A 21,504-nucleotide genomic window follows, 5' to 3' on the forward strand; every position below is an offset into this window, starting at 1 on the left:
GTGACTGATACTACTTCTAGCATGTGACAAAAATCTCATTTTCATCTAAAAAAAAAAAAATCAATTCAATTTACTTTTGCATACTGTGTTTCCAGTTTCAGATCACTTAGAATTCTAATAGTCCTTTCATAGACTCCTCTGGGGCTGCTACTGCTAGCAATCATAATAAACATTCTCTGAACAATGGAATGCATTATTTCACTGATACTATGTGAGCAAATAATTCACTTGAAACATCAAAAAAACACAATACCTTAACAGCTGGGCTGTATTAACAGAAGCACAGCCAGTAGATTGGGGAAAGATTTAGTGCCCTTTTTTGGCACTTTTTAGACTGCTTCTGGAATATTGTGTCCCATTTCAGGCACCTGAAAAGAAGAAAAATGTTAATAAACTGGAGTAAGTTCAGCGAGGGACCTGCGAGCTGCTGAGGGCTGGAGCACTTGCCTTGTGAGGAGAGGCTGAGGGATCAGGGCTTGTTCATCCTGGAGAAGAGATGGCTTCAGAGAAAAACAGAAAAAACCCAGATCTGAGCTCTCTACTGTAGGAAAAAGAGAGACAAGAGTCATAAATTTAAAGCAGTAGGTTCAGACTGGATATAATATCAGATTGGATATATTTTCCTCAGTATTAGGCTGGACTGGCCATTTTGGAACTTTTGGAGCACGCTGCACATAAGACCTTCCAGGTTCCATCATCTTCTTTGCTCTTCAGAGCTGCTCCTATATGATCCCAGCTCCCTGCTCCCTGAACAAGCTGCAGGCTGCTTGCTTGATGCTTGAGGTCTGGGCTCTGTGACTCTATTCCCTTTTCATCTTGACCCTCCATGCTCACTATGGCCAAGGCTGCTACAGATTGCCGAATCCTCACTGTATCATTATTCAGCCTTAAACTGAAGCTCATCAGTGTTGATGAACTTTGTGCTTTTAAAATTTGGACTCAGAATGGAAGAAATAACTTGGAGAGTATCTTCTGCAGAACTTAATATTAATGTTGGTTTGAGGAATGGTTATTCAATTGTAGACAATAGGACAAAGTAAGAAGGTGACTGGAATCTAAATGTACACTTGTGGTTTTATTCTTGTTTGTTTGTCTTATGGGTTTTTTACTGATGGAGAATATAGGATGAATCCTTCTAGTAACTATTGTAAATTTCCCCATCTGTGCCAGCTTTTAAAGCAATGCAGTGGATAATGCTCAGAACTGTATGGCCTGTGCTGTGTCACATACTGGGGCTCTGGTTTCTATGGTCCTGCATCATCCTTAGTTCAAGCGCTCCCTGGGATTGTGTGACGTGGCTCTCAAATAAATTGATGTGCATGGCATGTACACCATGCTTGACATTGTTCATAATACATGGGAAGGCCTACAGCCACATATAGCCACATTAACAAGGTTCTGTGCTTGATTTTAGTACACTTTAAAGGTAATTTGATCATTTGTAGAACCATTTAAAGTTATATAAAGTAACATTCTCACTGATAATATCTGTGTTTTCCTTGAGTGGATTTCCAGACATGATTCTGTCAGTGCATGTTTGTGTGTGTTCTACAAAACTGGTAAGCTTAACAAGTATGTCCAAGAAAAGAGTCAATTCCACAGAAAAAAAAAAAAAAAAAAAAAAGAATTATGCAATTTCTTCAGGTTTTCCGTTAGTTTCTTGACACTCTTCCATTTCTTTCTTGCTCTCCCTTTATCTTAGTTTTTGTCAGGGGAGATGAGAAAGAAAGAATCTTGTGAAACTGAACCAGTTCAACACTTCACAGCAATGCAGACAAATTGAGAGGAAAGGTAAGTTTCTTTCTGCAATGTTAGCTTACACTTGAGCCATAACAGATTCTCTCTTAAATGTTGAGGATAACTGTTGTAGGTTGGAGAACTTGTAAATCATTAATTTCCTACAAAAACAAGACTCTGGAGGAATTTTGCTGTTTAGTCACAGACTTTCATTACAAAGTTACAGTGAATACCCAGCTGACTTAGGTTCTTTCATGGTACCAAAATATCTGAGCATTCCTATTAATAGTTACTCCTTCAAAACCTTGGAAATAAATTAGAGCTATTATTCTGATTTTACAAGAAAGGTTCTGACTAACAGAGAAGTAGAGGGACTTACCACAGTTTATATTAACAGTCCATGGATGAACAAGCAGCTGAACTGAGTTTTCTAAGGAATACCAGTGCTCAACAGAGAAAAAGAACAACAGTTCTTTGAACTATGAAAGAGTCCTTTGCAATAAGATGGCATGCTACAGTAATTTACCATGTTGGAGCTGTGCTGATGAGCAGTCATTTACTGATGGAGAACAGCCAAGCTGTTGCTCTTGTCAGCATGCTGCACTGCCTGCAGAGGCTCAAAGGTCAGACTGCGATCTACATTTCCCATTGCTAGTCTGAACAGGGGTGGAGTGTGTTATGAAAGGAAATTCAGCCTCTGGAGGAAGTGAACGTTTTAGGTCACTGTCCAACAATTCCTTTAATCTGAATAAAGAACGATATGGGTTCCTGTAAGAATAATATCCACGATACTGTTAAAAAGGATAATTCAACATGACTGAGAGACTTCATAATGAGAGCAAGTAGGTCATTCTTTTCATCTTGGAGAATTTCTGGTTTTCTTATTTTCTACTTGGATACAGCTTGTAGCTGCAAAATATTACTGACGCTATTCTAGTCACGTCTGTTGTTTCATTTATTTGCAGAAAATATCTCCCTGACTTTTGAATTCTATATCATGACAATGCTTTTATTATCTCAGCTCCCTTAAAATTGTTGTATAGTAGTTAATGGTTATTGGTGAGAGAATTATAACAAAATCAGAATTACAATAAAGAACTGGAACTCCCCAAGGCCTACTGCATCCACTTTCTTACTTTCTGACTGCAGAGATAACTCTACATGTACTCTAAGTCAGAGGGCAGAAAAAATATTTTGTAGGTATATTGGCCTAGATTTTCTGCATTTTGCTAGGACTACTCATTGCCACTTTCTGCTACTGCACATACCTACCTAGTGGTTCAACTAAATATTTGCTTATTATAGGAGTGCATTCAGCTAGCATAAAGGAATTGTATTGGTTTTAGTCGTAATGTCCCCCACAACCAACTACTGGGGCGTGAAAGGATATCATATAATCATACAATCATAGAATGTCCTGAGTTGGAAGGAACCCACAAGGATCATCGAGTCCAACTTCTGTCCCTGCATAGGACAACCCCAAAATTCACACTATATGTCTGAGGGCGTTGTCCAAATGCTTCTTAAATATTGCCAGGCTTGGCGCTGTGACGACCTCCCGCGGGAGCCTGTTCCAGTGCTCCACTACCCTCTGGATGAAGAACCTTTTCCTAATGTCCAACCTAAACCTCCCCTGGCATAGCCTCCTGCTGTTCCCTTGGGTTCTGTCATTGGTCGCCAGGGAGAAGACATGAGCGCCTGCCCCTCCTCATTCCCTTGTGAGGCAGCTGTAGACCACGATGAGGTCTCCCCTCAGTCTCCTCTTCTCCAGGCTGAACAGACCAAGTGACTTCAGCCACTCCTCGTACGGCTTCCCCTCTAAACCCTTCACCATCTTTGTGGCTCTCCTCTGGACACTCTCCAGTAGCTTTGTATCCTTTTTGTACTGTGGCACCCAAAACTGCACACAGTACTCAGTACAGAGTATAGTATACAATACAGAGTATAGCGGGACATTCACCTCCCTCGGCCGGCTAGCAATACAGTGCTTGATGCACCCCAGGACACAGTTGCATCAAGCACTGTATTGCTAGCCGGTCGAGGGCTATGATTTCTTTTGTGACAAAACACTCTTGCACATCCTCCAGCTTGCCCTGAGTGCGCTTCTGCAGAATGTAATGTGGACCAGCACAACTAAATCCTTCACTGAGAATAGTGCATATCAAAATATTCTGTGCAAATTTCTTTACTCCATGGTGAATCATTTGTGAACAGATGCTAAGTTATTCATCCATAAGCAGCTTTTTTCCCCCTAGGGTATTTCCTGATGGTTTATGCATATCTGCCAGGACAATGCCACCTGGTTTCCTTGTATCCAGAGGTACATATGGGTACACAGACCTCTAACTCTCCCCTCGACTCCAGCCAGAATAATTGTACTTTAAATGTTTAGTATTACTTTTGTATCTGTGTCCCTCCCTAAAGTTGCCACAGATGATCCAGAAAAAGGCAGCTTGATGTTTAGGAAAGGATTCATGGAACTGAATATGAAATATCCCATTTATGCACAGACCTCTGTGTTTTGCCTTGGTATGGACAAAGGTAATAAATGGAGGTAATTTTTAGTTGTTTTCACATCATGGAGTCAATGGGAGTAGAATAAGCAACCACTTTACAATAACAGTTCCCAATACCTGTACGCTGTTTTTCTTTGTAGAATAGGATGTGAAAGTGTGCATAGGAATGAGGTACGTCAAACATCAAGTATGGTGGCAGAGGGTCATTAGAGGATGTGACAACGTGGTTTTGTTTTTGTTTTGGAGTTTTTGCAGGAGAGGACGGTGTAAGAATGGTTCCCGGAGAGCAGTAGGACTGCCAGTTATGGATCGTGTGCTAACAACAACTATTAAGCTGGAATGTAAGTATACTTCAATTGATGATAACTATGTGTTTTCATTCTAATGGTAAGAAGCTACATGAATTTGCTGAGTTGCATTTTCCATTTCCATCATTCAAATAAGTGTTGTTCAGAAAGCAGATGGCTACAGTGGGCCTTGGCTGTGCAGTTTTCCTGTAAGTTAAACACGTTTAACCTCTCAGTTGGGAAGGAAAAAATCAGGGTTTTTTAGGCTCATTATACACCATTAAAGGAATAAAATAACAAAAAAGGAAATATCAGACAGCTAAGAAGCTAGGGTTTGAATTTTAGATGATTTAATGATTTTAAGCAGGAGCAAAGCTGCTAGATAACAGTTATAATAAGACCAATTTTTTTGATAGATGACAAGGAGTAATTGTATAATTTTTCTTTGTCCCTTTACCTGGACAGTGACGGTGGGCAGCCACAGCTTATTTAGTTACATAGCTTGTTTTGTATATCAAGATAAGCATTTTCCAGTGTGTAAGAATGTAGTTTCTGCTTCAGTTGGCTTTGAACACCCTGTGCCCAAAGGTCCTGAGAATCTCTTTTCCTTTACAGACTATATACTGACAGAGTTCTCCATATTGCTCTATTATATGTTGTCTATTTTTAATCTTAACTTTGCAGAGGATGGGAAGAGAAGTCAGAGAAAAAAGATATGGGAGGGTGACTGTTAATGAATCCATTGTAAAGACAATCTCTGCTATGTCAGAAGTCTCTTACTCTGCCTTTAACTTACATCTCACGTGTGCTTTTCTTACATGGGTTAGTCAAAGAAATGTTTCTGCAGTTGCTACCTTTTTTTAAGTTGTAAGGTATTTCTTATCTCTGTTTCCATGCAGTGTTATGCTTTTTAATGATAGAATATTAAAATATCCTTCTAATAATACTATCTGTAGCTGTAGTAAAAGCTGCTGTGTTTAGTTAGGAAAATCACTGTCTTTGTAAATATTTCATGGCAGGGAGTGGAGGACTATCCAAATACGAATTGGAATTATCCATCACTTGAGTGGACCCTTGTGTCAGGGTCTAACCCCAGCCAGCAACTAAGCACCACACAGCCGCTTGCTCACTCTCCCCTTGGTGGGATGGGGGAGAGAATTGTAAGGGTAAAAGGGAGAAAACTTGTGGGTTGAGATAAGAACGGTTTAATAATTGAAGTAAAATAAAATAGAACAGTTAAATAGGTAAAGCAAAAGCTGCGCATGCAAACAAAGCAAACCAAGGCATTCATTCACTACTTCCCATGGGCAGGCAGGTGTTCAGCCATCCCCAGGAAAGCTGGGCTCCATCACATGTAATGGTTACTTGGGAAGACAAACACCATCACACCAAATGTGTCCGTGTCCGTGTCCGTGTCCGTGTCCGTGTCCGTGTCCCCCTCCCCCTCCCCCTCTCCCTCCCCGTCCTCGTCCCCCTCCCCCTTCCTTCTTCTTCCCCCAGCTTATATACTGAGCATGATGTCATATGGTATGGCATAGCCCTTTGGCCAGGCTGGGTCAGCTGTCCTGGCTCTGCCCCCTCCCAGCTTCTTGTGCACCGGGCAGAGCATGGGAAGCTGAAAAGTCCTTGACTAGTGTGAGCACTACTTAGCAACAACTTTGCACTACTTAGCAAGAACCAAAACATCAGTGTATCAACATTATTCTCATCCTAAACCCAAAACACAGCACGGTACCAGCTACTAAGAGGAAAATTAACTCTATCCCAGCTGAAACCAGGACACCTTGTTATCTTAATAAGACATCATCCATACAAGCTTGTTCCCTTATCTGTGAACTTTAATGAGTAAAAGGGTTTTAGGCAAACTGCTTCTTGAGACTTAATCAGTTTTGAATGGAACTTTCCGAATTTCAGCTGTCCTCTATTTTCTTCATGTTAATTTAACCATGGAAAGTGACTATAGCAGAGAGATCATAAGGACTCATACATCCTTTTTCTTATTACTTCTCTTACTTATTTATTTTTTCATTAACCAGGTTATTTCCCCCTGCCACCTCTGCTGTGGTTTTGTTCACCTGCTTTCAAGCCTGTAGTGGTTTACCCATCTTTCAGAGGAGCACAATGTCTACCAAAAGAATCTCAGAGACTAGCTGCATATTTGTGAAATCACAAATCACTCTACATTTGAAGAAAATAGAAATTTATATTATTGAATATTATCTCATTAGATGGTTGCTTTACAACTGGTAATTGCTTCCACAGACATCAAAAACGACAGATGAGAGGACAAAGGTGTCAGTAGAATTTTTCTTCAAAGGAAAACTGGAAACCGAGATAAACTGTGACTGGACAAACTAGTCAATATCCTGTACCCTTTTCCACTTAACTCAAGATTAAGGCACCTAACAAATACGTTTCATATCTTTTGCTGTTGCTTTCAAAGCTGAATATTTTCCTTCCCTTTGTGAATTTTGGTGTTATTGAAAAGTGACAAAGCAAAGCACAGGAAATTAACAGTGTTTTCCCTTCAGCCGTTATTGTTATAATACATTGTATTGGTTCTTTTTTAACATGTACTCTTAAAGAATTTTAAATAAGAGAGAATGTCTCGGTGACTATAGTATAGTTATGTCTGCCAGGGGGAGAAATCGCACTTCATCAAATACTTTCTCATGGATTTAGGGTATCTCTCACATTCTTGTCCCTTCAGCCTCTTCAGCTGGTGGTGAAATGATATGCCTGGAGAGGTGGAATTATGGAATCATAGAATCATAGAATCGTCATGGTTGGAAAAGATCCTTAAGATCATTGAGTCCAACCATTAACCTAACACTGCCAAGTCCATCTATACCATGTCCTCAAGCACCACATCTATCCGTTCTTTAAATACCTCCAGGGATGGAGACTCAACCACTTCCCTGGGCAGCCTGTTCCAATGCTTGACCACCCTTTTGGTGAAGAAGTTTTTCCTAATGTCTAACCTAAACCTCCCCTGGCGCAACTTGAGGCCATTTCCTCTCATCCTATCGCTTGTTACTTGGGAGAAGAGGCCGACCCCCACCTCGCTACAACTTTCTTTCAGATAGTTGTTGAGAGCAATAAGGTCTCCCCTCAGCCTCCTCTTCTCCAGACTAAACAACCCCAGCTCCCTCAGCCTCTCCTCATAAGACTTGTCCTCTAGACCCTTCACCAGCTTCGTTGCCCTTCTTTGGACATGCTCCAGCACCTCAATGTCCTTCCTGTAGTGAGGGGCCCAAAACTGAACACAGTACTCGAGGTGCGGCCTCACCAGTGCCAAGTACAGGGGCACTATCACCTCCCTGGTCCTGCTGGTCACACTATTCCTGATACAAGCCAGGGTGCCATTGGCCCTCTTGGCCACCTGAGAATTCTGCTGGCTCATGTATAGGCAGCTGTCAACCAACACCCCCAGGTCCTTTTACGCCAGACAGCTCGCCAGCCACTCCTCCCCCATCCTGTAGCATTGCATGGGGTTGTTGTGACCCAAGTGCAGGACTCGGCACTTAGCCTTGTTGAACCTCATACAGCTGGCCCCAGCCCAACAATCCAGACTAAGGTTTTCTACAATTGTAAACTGTTAAATATGAAAACAAAGGGAGAAAAAAAGATTTGAAAGCTGCTTTGTGTTTTTATTGCCTTTAACATGAAGGTCTATATCCCTTTTCTCCCCTACCTCATTTGTTTCCCACACAGAGCAAAAACTATTAAAAAGCTGAAGACATACCAATGTTTTTGCTGAAATATGTTTACATGGTGCATTTGACAAATATATTCAAATTTTCCATTCCCTATGGAACATTCTGTTGTGTTTATCCTGTTTCTAACTAAAACTTAGTAATGTTCAATTTTTTTCTGAAAATAGAGTGAAAATTGTAGGAAAGGTAAATTAAGAAACATGATTGCTATTTGTAATTTCATGTTGTTTAAGCATAAGCTAATTAGATCTTACAGTGTTTAATCCATCCATAAATGTGAGAACATCCACTGTTGATTAATTGCATCTCATAAACATTCAATTGCTGCACATTTGAGTTAAAATGTCAAGGAACACAGTAAACATTTGTAAGTTTTCTTTTTTTGAACATGTGTGCAATCCTTCTATAGGAGCAGCCAGAAGGTCCCCACGCCCACAAAAGACTATATGAAATATGTTTAGAAATAATTTGGAATATTCTTTTACTCATATTCTTGTTGATTATCACATTGAAAGTCTACTAGCTTTGAAATATCTTCCAGTTATGTGATCTACAAATTACTGACTAAAGCTAGTCTCATTTTTATGTTTTAATGAAGTTTTAAAGTGAGAGTGGTAGCAGACTTACATGGACATTCGCTCTTTCACTTTAGGACAGCATATGAAATTGCTCGGATAGATTTCCTCATTGTGCTGCTGTGAATCTAATCCTTCGTAAACACCTCCAAGTGTGACAGAATAGTGATTTACATATACATCCAGTTCTTAGACAAGTGATTTCTCCCAAGATAATGGATTTTAGTGTATGAATTTAGCTGAGATGACTGAAAGTTCATTGATTAGTGGGCATAAGAAACAAGAATGACTTCTACTGATTATTAACATTATTATTCAAGAACAAAGCTGTTTGCTTAGCAAAGTGTTTTTTTTCCTTTTTGAATTACTGTGAAGTATTTCTCAACCCTTTTAGCAGTAGTATCTAATAATAAAAGTGTAAGGTTTATACTCTAGCTATAAATGATGGCTAGCACTCCACCACTCAATTTTACTTGTTCTGGTGAAAAAAATACTATCCTTCTGATTGTATTACAGATGAATGAATGACAACTCAGTGATATGGCAGTAGTGATGAAAACCCCTCTGTGGTCATGCTTTCTTTACATATATTGAATCACAAAATTTGTGTTGTTAGAATTCATAGATATTGTCACAGATTCTGGTGATATGATGAGAAAGAATGGAGAAGCTGTAGCGGTCCTCCTGGTCACAATACAAAATGTGTGAAACATAATGGTTAAATGTCTGATTCCTTATTTATTTAAGGCAATGTTTTATTCTACCAGATGCTAAAACATTTTTTAGTCTGAAATAGCATCTTTACACTCTGATAGCATCTTTAAACTCTGATAGAGATTAAAAGGTCAGAAACAAAAACCCCTTTGGAGAGCTAAAATTGAATTATCTTAAAGTATGCACTTTCTTGGAAACAGGTATGAACAACTATTGGGATTTGCGTTTTTATATGCAAAAATTCAATTCTCTGAATGCATAATAGTTTCTCTAGAAAAAGATCTAATGTTTCTGATACGTTTGCTGTCATTCATTGATAGTGATTTGCTTTTTAGGTATTATTAGATTTACTCCTAAAAAAAGAATGAAATTACTTTAACCCCAAATGAGAAGAAAAATATTTAATATTAATGTGACTTTCTTATTCCCTTTAATTACAGGAAACATGGAAGGGTACAGTAAAATTTTTTTAATTACTATTACTGACATTTTGGATGAGATCTTTCATCACAAACAGGCTATGATAGCACAGCTCACAATGACTTCCAGTACCATAATTTCTTTGTGAATTTGACTTATACAATAATTAGCCCTCTGCTCCTAAGCAGAGGCTTTCAGTACTAAAGGAAAACTTCCCCAGCCAAAAAAGCAACATACTGATAACCCTAGAAAGTACAATGTAGGAGTCATGGTTGTGACAGGCTTTTTACTAAACATTGTTACCTGAACCTTTCTGAAAAAGGAATGTCTGGAATTGTGCATGCTGTCAGAAGACAGAGCAGATGTCAAAATATCTGGCACCTTATTACTGTATTTTGGAGCATAAGAGATACAATGGGCATAAAGCATATGTCTCTGTATTCAGTCTGAAGTCCATGGCATGTTCTCCAGACAAGTTTCACATTTGTGCTGCATGTTTTACTGCCTGGTTTCCCAGAAAGCTTTGTAAAGAGGGAGGTAAATGCTGCCTGGCTTTTCTTCCTCCTTGTGATCATTGACAAGAGAAGCTCAGCAAGGTCACTTTTGACAGTGTTAGCTTACTTAATAGACAAAATCTGCTCATGCAATAATGTATTTGAAGAAAAAAAGAAATATTTGTGGAAGAAATAGTGGTTTTCTGGGTTTTAAGTTGGAATAAAAAGTGTGTAATGAGTAGAAAGGAAAAGGAAGTTGTATGTATGAGAGAGAACATGCTTTTACATCTGGTCTGAATACATTATCTGTGCGAAGTGTTTGATGGGTAATGCAGGCAAATACTATTCAGTGTGTAGGTTGCTGTCAAATTGTGAATGGCCACTGTAAAATAGTTAATGATGAGCTAGCATTTTTATTTTCTAAGTAAATGGCTGAAATACTTCAAATGAGTGAATGACAAATAGTGTAAAAATATACCCTGGCTGAGGTTCAGCTTTCAATGTGGATGCTCAAAGTGTGAATGAGAATGAAAGCCTGTTTGTGCAAACCTCTAGAACAGAGAATGGGAGTGAGTAAGAGTATATCTGTCAGAGAAAATCTTTATGAGCATTGACTTTGTTTTACGTGGAAGTTTCAGACTTTCCAACTTTTCAGTTGCAGAATGGCATAAGAAATATCACAAAACTAATGGTACTTGGCAAAGTATGACCTTTATTGACAGTACTGCTTTTCCTGAAATATATTGCTACATCAAGAAATTTATGCAGTAAAACACTCTTTTCCGTAGGTCTGAGTAACAGAGTTTAAATCTGGAACTGAACAGAAACATTTCCTTGAAGACTGCAAAGATCTTACTGAAGTTTGGATCTAGTCATGCTGAAAACAAATGAGGAGGGAGAATATGAGCAACAGCATTTAACTCTGGTTTGCTGTTTGAAGTGTTGTCTCCCTTAAATGATGTGGACTGGTGGAAAAGAGAAAAAAAAGTGTCAGTGTTACCCTTGTTTCAGCATGGCAAAAACTTCTGGGGCAGGTGTCTCTGCCTTTCCCTGAAAGAAACCGAGCAGGCTCAGCTCAGAGGGTTTTGGGAATGCAGGGTTGGACAGATGGATGAACAGACTGACAGGGAGCTGGCAGGGAGAGTTAGGGAAACGGTTTTGCAGCAAGCAACACATTATCTGTGGTAACCAGGAGTGTGCTGCAAGCAGAGAGGACTGGATAAAAGACCTACCCTGAAAGGACACAGTGATCAAAAGGTAGAGTTGATTTCCAGGTTTTCTATCAGTCTGTCTCACTCTTATTAAGACTGATAGTCTTAGTCTTAGCTGTTTAATTAATTACTCTGGTAAGTCATTATCTTCTAAAATTATCTTATCCTCTAAAAAGCCACTAGCGGCAGTGAGAGTGAAGTGGAAGCTTTTGATACACTGTTTAAAAGAAAGCTAGGCCAACTCTACCTCAGGCCCTGAAGCTGGGAGTCTGTGTTGTTACGTTTGTTAGTCAAATCTGCAACCATCATCCAGAATGGTTTGTAGCAAGTTAATAAAATCTCCTTAAACCAGCAGAGAAATACTTTCACTTATGTTGCTATTTGCAGACTTCTGTAAAAAATTGTTCAGTGTTTATCACTGACAACAGCAAGGACTTCAGAAGAGTAGGAGAAAGGTTAGTGTCATCCTCAGCTTGGAGAGAGCCCCAGGGAAAAGTGCAGAAAGAAAGTCCTCCTCCTTTGACTCTTCGTAAAGGAAGCAAAAGTTTATAACTCTTTATTTTCTCTTGGCTAATCAGTGTTTCCATACACACAGTGCTTCTTTTGGTTAATGGACTGATTTGTTTCATCAGGCTTCTGTTAAGGATTTTTTTTTTAATAATTTGTCTTATTTCTGTTTTCATATTGTGGAGTTCTGGGCCTTGCTACTCGTTGTGGCTAACTTAAATTTACAAAAAAGTTGGTCCATAATATCTTGGTTGTTTTTAGTAATGTTGAAAAATACTGTTTACTACTTCTTAGTTGTCTAAAAGGTTGTTGTACTTAAAATAAGTGTCAAATTGTTAAAAACAATGGAGAAGTGGCTAAGCAAATAATAAGATATTGAACTCCACAGTGTTTATTTTGAAACCAGCCTAGATTTTTTCACCTTCTAGGCTGATGGTAAACTAGATTTGGAAAAGTGTCAGCAGTTTCCCTCATCTGCTTTTCATTTGCTAGGACTTACCATCATTTCCAGCAACCAGGGTTCCTCTCTCTTACCATCTGGAATAACAGGAGTCTTTTCTGGCATTGTATTTCTGTTGACTTCCTGGCTTGGTTATTTTCTTCTAAAAATTTCAAGATGATGATGATATATGTAGGAAATCAATATACTCTTTAACATGTTTCTCTCTAGGCCGTTTGTATAAAGAGCTAAGGACATTTAATGGGCAAACTTTCCTCCTCCTGACTATTGCACTGGTCATTGCGGTCTACATAGTTACCTTTAAGGGGTGTTTGAGCCATCAAAAGAGGCAGGTCTTTGCAAAACTCAGGCATCTTGCTGGTAGGCTTTTGGGGCTTACTCATAGACTTTTAGTCCTCAGACATTTTAATTCCATTGGTCATTTCTACAACTGGAGCAGCTGAATGCTAGATAAAAGTGACCTATGGACACCCAGGGATAGTTCTTTGCCGACTAAGTACCTTGTGTCACATAACTGCTCTTTAACCAGCTTCTGGTGGATATCGAACTTAAAAAAAAAAGTACACAAATGACTTAGAGTTTGGTTAGCTTGATCAGATTTTGAACTTTGCAAAGTTTTTATAAGTTCAGTAGAAGAGAAAGAGAAATATAATTTAACTTATAGCAGTATTAAAATACAATGGATTAAAGCTCCAAACTCTTTGAGGTCTAGTTAAGCACTGCATTTATTCTGATGGTGACAGCTGAAGCTCAGCCTTGAAAGAAATACAGCATGAGCTACCAAAGCGAGTTTTGTTCATTACCACAGCATGAGTTAATGTTTGGGATTTTAAAGAAACTGATACTGAATACGATGAATGGGTAGAATACACTTCATACTTACAAGGTATCTGTTCTCTCATTTTTAACTTTGATTTTATTAAGATATGCTTTCTAGCTGTAACCTGTCCATATGCATTTGCAAGGTTTGGCTTTTGCTCTGCTATTATATTAGACCTTTTCAATGTAAAATTTCAGAAATGCTGTAACATTATAGTTTGAAATTCAACTCTTTAGTGTGGCTGCAGTTTTACTGATACATTTAACAGATGCATGGAAATACTAGTAGGAAGTATAACAGGTGTGTCATTTGGAGGAGGTCTGTACCTCTTCAACTACATCTGAGGTATGCATGAAAATTGTGCATGTCAGCTGCTTTGTATATAATAGATTATTTTTATGTATTATCAAAACATAGATTTTTCCATTTTGGTCTTTCTCACACAATTTTCTACTGCCACAGAAATCTGCTGGCTTCCTAATAGGCCTTTTCAATATATCTGAAATACAGTAAAACCTTAATCAAGGGGCTGAAAAGTAGTCTGCATTTTACTGGCCTGTACATAATGAAATGTGTGCAAAGAAGTGAGGATCTCTACTATTAAGTATAGATTTAGTAGTATGGACTTAAAGGTTGCAAAGCTACTCTGGCTCTGGCACCTCAGCCAGCTTACTTCAGGTTATTTGGGTATTTCTCTGCAGGGACATGTTGCTGGTTGGAGTGTCTTATGCTCAAGTTTCATTGAAAAAACAATGTGACACCTAGTAGGTAACCAATGCAAGACAGTGTGTCAAAAGCAAATAGTTAAAACAAATTTAGTAAGAAGTGTCATTGTTTTATTGTTGCCATGTAAGGCCCACTCCTGCCCCAGCTCATGTCTGTGTCTCACTTGGGAGTTCTGTTGCTTCTTTCAGAGTAAACTCAACTAGGCACTCTGTATTAACTGTGATTTCATATAATTTTGCTCCTTGGTTAATGAACTAGACCACTAGACTGGTCTAGAAACAAAATACCTTTTCTCAGCTGTGCCTCTCACCTGCTGGCTGAGATGGAACATTTTACTTTCTGCTTCCCACCCCATTTTTAGAAAATACTATTAACATTATTTTCTTTTATAAAATGTTTTACCACCCCTTAGTGAAAACTGCTAGGATCAGTGAAAAGTGTGTGAAGATCCAGGTATTAATACTGGTCTATAAATATCAGAAAATAATTTTGGTTTAACTTCTATTGTGGATTTGGTCACACATACTGAAGAAGTTGTGAAGTAGGGCATGGGGTTTATCCCTATACGGATGAAAAATTACAAAGAATTTGGAGCCTGGGTGGTGTGTTTGTTTGTTTGTTTTTACTTTAGGCCACTAAGAATGTTTTAAAGGATTTTATTGAGTTAACTTCTATTACCTGTCTAAAAAAAATCATCAGATAATTTACATACTGATTAAACATCTTCCATGCCTTTCTAAATTATTCTTAATTACAAAGGCTGTTGCCATAGTTACAATTTATATCTTAATTTCATAGTAGATTTCTTTCCACTTATTCAGCTCATTCCATTTATCTACCTTATTTGTTATTTGAACTACACATAAACTTCAGGCATGCTTATCTCTTACAGCATTTGGGAAGGAAAAAAATGTATTAAGACAGAGATAAAAGTGTTTAGTATGCAGCTAGTTCAATTACCAGGGAATATCATTTAGACTTCTCTCTTTAATAGAGATACAAGCCTTTGAAGAGACTCTATAAGAAAATAAGCCAAAGAATCAATTAGATTCTCATAGAATTGAATAAAGTACAATAAGCATCATTTAAAATGTGTAATAATTTTTAACTAACAGCCATAATTTTTACTAGGTTCGTGAAACACAGATAAGTCATGGAGGCATTTAAAACACTTCTAAATAATCGTAATGCTTAAAGAAGTCCATTAATATTTTAATTAAAGTTGAAAAATATTGTTCATTTCTCTTTATTATGCTTATTTCTTCACAGAGGGCAGACTTTGTGGCTGTTACTTTTCTCTTTGTGTCACTTCAGATCCATTTCATGCCTCAGCTGTATCATTAAGTCACTTGTGCTAGTCTTCCCTGAAATACTTAACCACACTTATCATGGATTTGTTTTGCTTCTTTGTAGCAGTAATGAACTAATAGACTTTTTAAAATTGTAGAATAAATTATGTGGAGGATATTCTGCACCTTGGAATTCCATACACACACACACACGCATATATCTGTTATACAGTATATTATACATGTGTTTTGTCATATGCTTTTGGAAATAACACTTCAGTTCTTGCCATTAAGTGATCATCTTTAGCAGTAGCATTTAAAAACCAAACATTTCCCCTTCAGAGTTCTCACATAGAGAAATTTCCCTTTTAGTGCAAAGGTACTTCCTTTTTTTTTTTCACCTGAGCTGAAATGTAAGATAAACAACGTGCAATCCCAGACAAAATTATGTTAACATGTTATACTTTTTTTTTTTTTTTTTTTTTTGCTAAACCTATAGTCCTGTTAGTTCATAATTCCAGTGCCACACCAACTTTTCTTTCAGGGCTAATGCTGAAGACGTGGTTTTGGATAAATAACATCCATAAATACACTTTTCCCTTGACCGGTTGAGGGTGAAGGGACACAGAGGCTTTGGGCATGTTCTGGGTATGTCACAGGAACCAATTTAAGCCCTGTCACTTTCTTCCAGCTTAACACATTCATGTCTTTCATTGGCTCATCTATATCAGTAACGGGTACAACTGCTCTACAGGAGGTTTTGGTATTATATGCTCTAGAAATAAGGGATGACAGTTCTTTCTGTGCTGGCATATAATAGGGTAAAACTGTAATGTTGTGACCTAAGGCCTTTTCAGATGGTATTACAGCTATTCTCAATCTCATTCTCATGGCAAAGAAACATCCATATTTAGAAAAGTGTTGAATATGAGAATAAACTGTACACATGCAATAGTTTCAACATGGTGAGAACACATCAGATTTACTGGGGAGGTGTAAATTAGTCTTTATCTTTGCAGTGAGTGAATGCTTGAAATGCATCAGAGTTGACAGGAATGTACAGAACAATAACCTACATACTCTGTAGATGTGGTGCATTCCTTGAATATGTTGCATATACAGTGTGGCTAGGATGTCTTCGCACTGTCATTATGTGTAGGTTTTTTGTGTGTGGTGAATTTACCACAAATATTATACCATTGAAAAATTTTAGCAAAATAAAAGCCACAACTGGCAAATTAACAGCAAAACAAAACAAAACAAATCCCACCTCTAGAATAAATAGGGTGGTGACCTTGATAAATTAGCTTTAGAAGTTTCTGAAAGATAATTTTTCTTGATTCATTTGTAACATTCACACAGTTGATCTTATATTATTAAGCCTGGCTTTTAGAAGACTGTTGTGTAAAACTCTTCTAGCATAATTGCAAAGGAATCTCAGTAAAATTGTACAGTAACACTTATTTAAAAAAAAAAAAAATCTCTGAAAAATGGGCAGCATCTGTCAAATTATTTAGGATGTCCTAAAGTGTGAAGTCTATTGACACTTAATAGAAATGACCTGGCAGCTCACTTGTGAATAACACATTTATTCTAAGGCTGTGTATAAAACCTTTACAACCTGCCTCATCCTTATTATTACACAATCATAGCAAACCAGCTTCAAGGTTATTTATTTGCTGAGTTTGTATACATTAAATTCAGCTTTTAGCAGTCCCTGCTGTTCGACAGTGCAATGCTGCATTAGTCAAGAATGCTGGAAAAAACGAGATGCCAAACTTCTAATAGAGCTCAGTCATTGTTAAATGATAGCTTATGACCAATCTCATACTTCAATAAAAAGTACACTTTCAAAACAATTTCACATCATTCATCCTAGTTAGAAAGTGGAACTGTTAATAGTGTTTCTTGTCTCCTGAATACGGGAACCAGCTGGGGCTATCCTTTTATCAATTTGTTGCTTAGATAGTGCTGAAATGAGTTATATCCTCCAATATATCTGCAGAATGGTACTAAGGAAGTCTCCAGTTTCACAGCTTAAGATGTGAACTCTACTTTTTCCACTTACTGCTCAGCCATTCAGTGATGAGCTCCTGTGCCTTGAGGCTTAGTCTTTAGGGAAGGTATAGACTGAGCTTTCACTGAGATCAGCAAACTGGCAAAATTGTGTGGTTCCAGAGGTCAAATCAATCTAGCTATAGCTAGAATGTGTTCAAGCCGGATCTAGAAATTAGATGCTAGGTATTTTTTTTCATGGCAAGAAGTGACTGCCTGAGATCAAAAGGGTTTCATTGTACATTGTTTGTAGACATAGCTATTATGATGTTGTATAAACTGCTTTAGTTTCCAGCATAGTAACAATATTTATTGGTTTCTGTCTTCATTTTCCTCTTTATTCAGACAGTCATTCTGTTCTTCCCTCTGGATTTTGCTTTAGGATATATCCAAGTCAAAAAATAAAGCAGTCTGATTGCTAAACTGCTTTCTAGCCAGCAGGGAGTAAAGGGGAGACAATAAATTTTATCCAAGGTTCACCAAAGGCAATGAACAAAAACAGTACATGCATCTTTTGTTGTCACAGCATCCATGGCATTCTCAGAATTGCATGCTTGCTACCATATTGTGATTTTGTGTCAACTGTGATGTGTGGTCTGAAACTTTTTGAAGACAAATGAGGAATTCTCATTGATTATGATGGCTTTAAATTGCTTACATTTCCAGTTACGGTTGTGATTACATCATAAAAAGACCACCTCCCTTATCCTGAGCACCGAAAAGGAAAGTGGAGCAGGTTTCTCCAAGGTGAAAGACTATAATCGATAACTTTCCAGAGAAAAGCTTTGCAGCTGATACCTTTCTCCTTCTCAGAGCTTCATATGACCTTTGAGAGTACACAGCTTACAGAAATATAGGTGAAATTAAATTCTATTTCATTTCTTCCTCCTTGAGCTTTTACTTCTGGATTAATTTTTCCTATATTGACAGGGTTTGAAAGACATCATATTGAATAGGCTGTGGCATGAAATTTAAGCAACATCCCATACTCTTTCTCTCCGCTAAATCTAGGTGACTTTGTATAATGAAAAGGCATTCTAAATCACCCTTCTTCACATTTCTTTTCTCTGTGTGTTCATGCAATGCCTTTCTGCTCTCTATGGGTTCATATAACAGTGAGCGATATACTGGCAATGGAGTATACCAGTGGGTCACAACCTATTTGTTTTGCCTAAGTCATGACTGAACATTCCTTTTATTGACTTGCAATAAGGCTCTTTGACTGACAAAATGAAAGCTATATGATTCAAAAGTCTTAGGCTCCTTAAATTAAGATAACCCAAGGAAGGATAATCCATCAAATAAAATATTTGCTTTAAATGCTCCAGGACTTGATTGCTTTTGTTTTGGTCTTAATGTCACATAAGAAAAACAACTGAAGAGTAGTATTCTTCAGTTGACTCTAGTACTGTTTTGAAAAACCTTGGATTTGATACACAATTTTTCTTTTTTTTTTTTTCCATGCACAATAATTAAGTATAGTTCTTTTAATGATTTATTTTTCCCCATGCAGAGTCAAAAAGTTGAATGTTACATGTGCAATACACATTTATTAAGGCAGGATCTAACATCTTGAAATACTTAAATAGGATTTATAAACTGTTAACATTCCAACTTCCTTTTCATTACTGTTTTTATGTAAGTGTAGAATGTCTGGAAATTTAGCTGGTATTATCATAAAACTGAAGAGGAAACTGGACTAGGAAAAGTATCAAGAAAATTTTCTAAATGTTAGTGTTGTGGGTTACCCTCCATAGGCAGCGAAGCCCCAAACAGCTGCTTGCTCACTCCCCCTACAGTAGGATTGGGGAGAGAATGGGAAGGGTAAAAGAAAACTGGTGGGTTGAGATAAAGACAGTTTAACAGGGAAAGCAAAAGCCGCACATGCAAGCAAAGCAAAATAAGGAATTCATTCACTACTTCCCATCAGCAGGCAGGTGCTCAGCCATCCCCAGGAAAGCAGGGCTCCATCATGTGTAACGGTTACTTGGGAAGACAAATGCAATAACTCTGAATGTACCCCCTTCCTCCTTCTTTCCCCCAGCTTTTATTGCTGAGAGCAATGCCATTTGTTATGTGATATCCATTTCGTCAGTTGGGGTGAGCTCTCCTGGCTGTGTTCCCTCCCAGCTTCTTGTGCACCCCCAGCCTACATGCTGGTGGGGCAGTGTGAGAAACAGAAAAGGCCTTGATGCTGTGTAAACACTCTTCAGCAATAGCTAAAACATCAATGTGTTATCAAAACTGTTTTGGTAACAAATCCAAAACAGTACCATATGAACTACTGTGAGGAAAATGAACTCTGTCCCAGCCAAAAGCAGTACAATCTGGTACACGATACTGTATTTAAAGTCTTGCAAATGAAGTGCTTGCTTAACCTAGCAAAACATTCCAAAAGGCTCTACCAAAGATGCCTGAAAAATTACATCCAGAGGAGGGCAAGAAAACTGGTGAAAGGGCTGGAAGGAATGTCCTGTGAGGAGCAGCTAAGGACTTTGTGTTTCTCTAGTTTGGAGAAAAGGAGGCTGAGGGGCGACCTCATTGCTCTCTACAGCTTCCTGAGAAGGGGGAAGTGGAGAGGGAAGTGCTGAGCTCTTTTCCCTGGTATCCAGTGACAGAACACATGGGAATGGCTCAAGCTGCGTTCAGGGGAGGTTCAGACTAGATATTAGGAAGCATTTCTTTACCTAGAGGGTGGTCAAACACTGAAGGTCTCTGAACTCTCTGAGCTCACTGAACACTCTCTTCCTAGAGAGGTGGTCGATGCCCCAAGTGTGTCAGTGTTTAAAGAGGCATTTGGACAATGACCTTAATAACATGCTTTAACTTTTTGTCAGTCCTGAATTGGTCAGGCAGTTGGACTAGATGATTGTTGTAGGTCCCTTCCAACTGGAACTATTCCATTCTATTCCATTCCATTCCATTCCATTCCATTCCATTCCATTCTATTCTATTCTATTCTATTCTATTCTATTCTATTCTATTCTATTCTGATCTGTTCTGTTCTGTTCTGTTCTGTTCTGTTCTGTGACTTCTTTGTTTAGAAATGGGACCATTGACTTTCTCATGCAAAGTATTATTATTATTATTAATCTACATTATAGGAGCACTCAAAGCATTTCTATTGTGAAGGTCCACTAAATGAGCTTCAACCCAAGTCTGAGACAACCAAATAGTCATCTCATGGAACACATAATCTGTCTAAATGGTGTTAAGCTATAATTATGCAGTTAAGCAAAAAGATTTACTTGTTAGCTAGTGAGGAAAAAATGGAATAATTGTTCTTAAAATTTAAACAAGATGTAAAGAGAATCACAGGTTATTCACTGCTCAGTTCAAAGTAGGATTTTTTTCTCTAAACTTTCCTACATGTATTGCTTCAATCCCTTGATATATATTTTTTTTAATGTAACTCTCTTCTGCATTTAATGGCTGATTGTATCAGGAGCAGAAACAAAGGAATGTATAACACTTGTGAAAATCTCAGCCACAAAGTCTATTCCATGTGCTACCAAAGTCAATGGCAGGTTTTCTAATGATTTAACCAAGCTTTGGGTCAGGTTTTATTTAGAGATTCATGAAGATGGATTATCTGTCTTTCAAGAAAGGTGCATCTACCTGTTTTCACGTACATCATATTTCTCTGGGAGAGGTCACCTCTCTTCCACCCCTGGCTCCTTCTCATCACCATCTCATGCATTGTCCTCTCTCTTCTGCCACTGATTATAGAATCATAGAATCATTTAGGTTGGAAAAGACCCTTAAGATCATCAAGTCCAACTGTTAACCCAGCACTGCCAAGTCCACCACTAAACCATGTCCCTAAGCTCCACATCTTTTAAATACCTCCATGGATGGGGACTCAACCACTTCCCTGGGCAGCCTGTTCCAATGCTTGATAACCATTTTGGTGAAGAAATTTTTCCTAATATCCAACCTAAACCTCCCCTGGTGCAACTTGAGGCCATTTCCTCTTG

At 38.2% G+C, this 21,504-nt stretch overlaps 1 long non-coding RNA gene across 1 annotated transcript in view; it reads left to right on the forward strand.

The window, feature by feature from the left end:
* The first annotated feature begins 1,707 nt into the window (after window positions 1–1,707).
* The window catches only part of LOC148057443 (uncharacterized), a 32,026-nt gene continuing 12,229 nt past the window's right edge, over window positions 1,708–21,504 (forward strand). Inside the window, exons 1-2 of the long non-coding RNA XR_015699896.1 lie at window positions 1,708–1,791; window positions 4,500–4,594. This is a non-coding gene — a long non-coding RNA (uncharacterized LOC148057443). The remainder of the gene's footprint in view (window positions 1,792–4,499; window positions 4,595–21,504) is intronic.

This window comes from Nipponia nippon, unplaced genomic scaffold, assembly GCF_047370975.1.
Source record: "Nipponia nippon isolate SJK-2023a ecotype South Korea unplaced genomic scaffold, ASM4737097v1 scaffold_1, whole genome shotgun sequence".
NCBI classification, from domain to species: domain Eukaryota; kingdom Metazoa; phylum Chordata; class Aves; order Pelecaniformes; family Threskiornithidae; genus Nipponia; species Nipponia nippon.